The following is a 4,165-nucleotide window of genomic DNA, read 5'->3' as shown; positions in this document are numbered from 1 at the left end:
TTGTGTAGGTTAATTAAGGTTCAATCGGGGTTAGCTATTTGGTGTGGGTGTTGGTTTGGGTTTGGTCTTCATATACAAATGTATTTTTTTGTAAAATGTTAATATACCCATATTTTGAATTACACATTGCATTGTGTTATGTTTTGGGGTTAAAGGAAATCTGTAAACTTAACAGATACAACAGGACAACAGACTAGATGTCCTAGTAAAAAAAAAAAAAAAAAAAAATGCCTTTTCCCCTTAAAAAAAAAAAAAACAGTGCCTTTTCCACTTTTGTATGCTTTTTGTCTTATAATGCAAAGCCACTCGGTCACACAATGTGGAGATGTTGGCCACAGCAGAATGCTTCTTGTCCTGAAAGGATGCACTAAGGCACTTACGTAGTTATTGAGCCCCTCTTTTCATTCTCTTTATCTAAAGCTCAGAAGTATATAAAAGGTCCTAAAAAGGTTATTCTGATCAAGGAATGGACATGTCCTTCTCATTCTGTCTATTTAGGAGCAGAGGAACAAAGTGACGCTGACATCACACATATATTTGCAGCATTAAACCACGACAGCCTCCATTAAGACACAAGCTTGACTTAGTTTGCACAATGTGATGAGGCCTGGCCCATTTTCATGATGCTTTTATACAGCTGCATGCTCCAACATCCACAAAGTAGACGGATTAAATGTTTTTTTGTGTATGTGTGTGTCTTGTGCATCCATTGTACGCCAACACACTTCAACATATTCATTGCAATCCCGGAAGCCCCGTATGTCCCTGTCGCCCCTTCAGTGCTCCTGCTCAATCCAATATCAGCGATGGCTCTATTTTTGGAGTGCATTGTTTTAATGCAAATTATAACCATAAAACCCAGTACCCCATTCTGTTAAATTAATAGAATTACGAAAAAATGTAATGATAGCAATTAAGTCTTGAAAATGCAAATTTTATAGTCAAGGACGATTACCTCATTTATAGGATGTGTTGGAGAGATGCCAGCTCTGAGGAATACAGATCCCGGTTGCTCTATGTTACATCATGACGGATGTTTACCGTGAGATTGTGCACCTACAGACACAGCTAACAAGCACAACACGCAACTCTCACAATCATTCCTTACTGCATCTGCTTGAATTAATACTAATTGACAACTCAGTCATTTTATCAAAAGAAATTTACGACAAAAATATTCCTAGACTATGATGACCCAAGGGGCCATAACAAAACAAAATGAGCAAAGGAAATTTTTAAACCCAGCATAATTAAGCCATAATGCCACAGAAAAATACAAATAATGCCACAACAGAAATAAGCCCAAAATGTTGAATAATTACAACGATGTGCGATCTCTCTATATTTTAGTCGCAATGCCACAGAAAAATACAAATAATGCCACAACAGAAATAAGCCCGAAATGTTGAATAATTACAACGATGTGCGATCTCTCTATATTTTAGTCGCTGGTGTCAAAGTCTAGTGTTAACCTTCTCTATGTTATAAATAAAACATTTCTTTCAACCTAACTGTGGAAATGACATTCAAACGCTCCAGTGACAGAGAGCCAACAACGTTTACGTGGGTGAAATACTCACAGAAGTTAATTATCGGAGAAAGGGAGAGGCATAATGAAATGAATCTTTAATGACTCTGCGTAGCTGTAACCTTTTCTGAGCTCTCTGCCTCGCTAGCAATGTTAAATCACCCAGCATGCAACACTCTGAAACAGCTACAGCTGCAGATCAGCAACAACAACAAAAAAAATGGTGTTTGCCTAATATGATTTTATGTTTTAGATTGTGTTCTTTGAGATTTCCAAACACTGACATTGAAAAATGTCATATTTATCAAGCTTTGATGATTATTAAATTCAGCCATACAATGACAATGCACCTTCATTAGTGCCATCTTTTTCTGACTAAAAATTCTGGATTCTCCATCACTAACCGATTAATGCCTGCTATGAGTTAGCATGTGAATACTGAACTCAGTGACCTCTGGTGCTATTAACTGCACATAAAGGCTTGTACATATCTAAAGCTCTAAAGATATGGTTTAAGCTTTAGATGAAGTCAATATATTGACGTTGTACGTTATACGTTATATAAATACATCTGTACACTTGACATGAATGCAAAGGAGATCGCCCTGTATTATTATTCCAGCCAGAATTCCCAGTCACGTTTGCTGTTGGAAAGGCATCTTCTTTAGCAAACAGTCAAGACTGGGTCTATCACCTCAGTCCCAGCACAAACACAACAATACAGACTGCCAGGAGATGATATAAGGACGCTATTACAGTGAAGTTGTACACCTCCACACGCTTAACACACTATCATAATAGAATATTGATTATATAAGGAGCCGACCCTGCTACCCTGGACTACAAAGCATGAAAGGTCATTTGGTGGCGGAGAGTAATAGTGAAGGAGAAATATACTCCACTGGCTTTTCATTAGATTTTTGTCAGATATTGTGTTGTGTGAGCCTGCAACAAGAGAATAATTCTCAGCACGCTGTGAATCAGAAAACATCCAGACAAAACTCTCTCTATACAGTATATATTGTCTTTCTCTGCCTTTACTGTAATCGAAAGCCAATGTCATGGGAACCGGGCTGTATTTCTTGAGCCGTGATTCAGTAGGTTTTGCGAGTGAGAGAGCCACAGTTTACCTAATTAATTTTGTTCATCGTACTGTGTTGCACGTGGCATATGCTTTCTTCTGCTCTGTTTTTAGTCATTAATTTAGCTCTGCAAACACACATGCTGTACTATAGTGCAAATCCACATCTGTCCATATCACCATTAGTAACAGAGCGGCAATTTAGAGTATTAAAGGCTGATTGTACCATTTGGGAAATGTGCTACAGGAAAACAATGACAAATAACCGCACCGCATGCAAACGGAGCTACAAATTACACTACGCGCAGGAGACAGCCCTGCTTGATTGAAGCAATTTAATGTTTTCTTAAAAAAAAGAAAAAAAATAGAGAAGAACAGAAAAGGGTCCTGGGAGGACAGTTAAGAAAATGGCTTTTTAATCATTTGAATGGCTGGATTCATCTGATGAGTCTGGGACTATTGGTGGCCATTAAGTATAGCTAGACTTTAAGTTTAGGAAATCTCACACATATTTTGAGTTCCACCGTAAAACTGACTTGTGTAAAAAAAGTGTTAAAAAAATGTAATTGTCACCTTAAGATCTGACCCTTAAAATTCAGTCAAATTAGTTGTTTTTTTTTCTTTAATAAAAGCCTTTCATTTTGATATTACCATATATATATATATATATATTTTTTTTTTTTTTACAGTTTACACTGGCCATGAAAGGTATGTGTCTGGTAAAAAAAATCTCAACACACACAATACATGCACATTACAAAGTGACTAATCCCTACTGTGTCATTGCTGGCCGCAAACTCCATGATGAATTAGTTTTTTCCCAAAGCCTTTGGAAATATATTCATGAAATTTCAATATTCAATGAAACAAGTCATCTTTTAAGCAGAGTGCAACCATGACATTTCATTCCTTATGTCTAAGGCAACATAATATTTCAGCCAAATAAATAGCCATTTGTCTTATTTGCAACCCTGCTGTCTTGGTTGGCTAATTGAACAGTGGTTACCACAGTGGCTTTTTGTTCCACAGCAAATGAAACTGCCAGTTTAGCATCAAAAATAATCAGTTTGATGAGTATTGTATATACTGGCAGCTCTATGTAATGCAGTATTGATCGCAGCTGCAGCTGTAACACTGGTCACAGAGAGAGAGACTGATTATTGGCTGTTGATGGATTCCGCTGTGCTTTGGTGCTTTTTGTACTTCTTTCTGCTTGCGCACAATCTCTTGCTGTGTACTAAACACATTTTTACAGTGCTAAAATGATGGAATTATACCAAATAGGTCTAAAGATCAAGAGTAACAGCTGAATTATCAAATGATAGCTGTGAATAACAAAAAAAGCGTTTTGCTCAACTGATATATAGAGTAAATTTATTGTAATGTAAATTTAAAAGTGTTTTTTTTTTCCTTTCACAGTTATAGATGAGGTTGAACGACAACACACAATGCCATTCACAACCTATTTTACATAATATGACTAATTCCTGAGTAAAAAGAAAAATGCCATATAGGGCCGTTTTTTTTTTTTTTTTTTTTTTTCCAAGGGGAATTAA

The sequence above is a fragment of the Sinocyclocheilus anshuiensis genome, unplaced genomic scaffold (assembly GCF_001515605.1).
Source record: "Sinocyclocheilus anshuiensis isolate Anshui unplaced genomic scaffold, SAMN03320099.WGS_v1.1 scaffold35, whole genome shotgun sequence".
Lineage (NCBI taxonomy): Eukaryota > Metazoa > Chordata > Actinopteri > Cypriniformes > Cyprinidae > Sinocyclocheilus > Sinocyclocheilus anshuiensis.
The sequence above is the reverse complement of the archived record's forward strand: the minus strand, read 5'-3'. Positions refer to the sequence as shown.